Raw genomic sequence first — 664 nt, 5'->3', positions numbered from 1 at the left:
TGTCTATTCCTTACAAATTTATTCTTTATAGAGTTAGTCATCTCCGACAAGTACGAAGAGCTATTGAGCTTAAGAGATGCCATATTTTTCTTATTCTAAAAGAAAAGACAAAACAAAAACACAACAATAACAAAAAAAACCCCAGCAGATAACTGTTTCCTGAAACGTCTTGAATCTCGTCTTAATGGAGATTCCAGAATTCACCCGTTTCCTGACTGATACTGTCTCCATGCCGCCACACACACACACACAAACACAAATCCAGGGTACTTATTTTCATGCACATTTTATTGAACAGTAATATAAAATACTCTTTAATAGTTGTGAGTGCATGCTGCATCAGCCAACAGTTTGGAAGTTAAATTACAAAAGCAAGTCTTAATGTTGTGTAGTGAATTACTTGGGCACTTAAGCATTTGTTTAAAAAAACAAAACAAAACAAAAAAAAAAAAAACAATGGAGTATTTTATTTTCTTAAAGTATTGAGCAGTAACAAACTGGTAACTGATATACAAAGCATAGTTCCTAATAATAATAATAATAATAATAATAATAATAATAATAATAATAATAATAATAAAATTACACTTTATCTGTGGCACGTTTACAAAACAAAAGAAAAGAAAAAGAACAAAAAAGTCTAACTGTTCTGTATGACATAAAC

General features: G+C 29.7%; 1 protein-coding gene across 4 annotated transcripts in view; it reads right to left on the bottom strand.

The window, feature by feature from the left end:
• Nucleotides 1–270: 270 nt before the first annotated feature.
• The window catches only part of LOC131355816 (protein phosphatase 3 catalytic subunit alpha), a 91,218-nt gene continuing 90,824 nt past the window's right edge, over nucleotides 271–664 (bottom strand). For all 4 annotated transcript variants that reach the window (XM_058394322.1, XM_058394324.1, XM_058394323.1 and 1 more), the window contains one exon: nucleotides 271–664. This exon is cut by the window's right edge and continues 1,499 nt beyond it. The gene's annotated coding sequence lies outside the window, so the exon portion shown is untranslated.

This window comes from Hemibagrus wyckioides, linkage group LG07, assembly GCF_019097595.1.
Source record: "Hemibagrus wyckioides isolate EC202008001 linkage group LG07, SWU_Hwy_1.0, whole genome shotgun sequence".
Taxonomy (NCBI): domain Eukaryota; kingdom Metazoa; phylum Chordata; class Actinopteri; order Siluriformes; family Bagridae; genus Hemibagrus; species Hemibagrus wyckioides.
The sequence above is the reverse complement of the archived record's forward strand: the minus strand, read 5'-3'. Positions and strand labels throughout refer to the sequence as shown.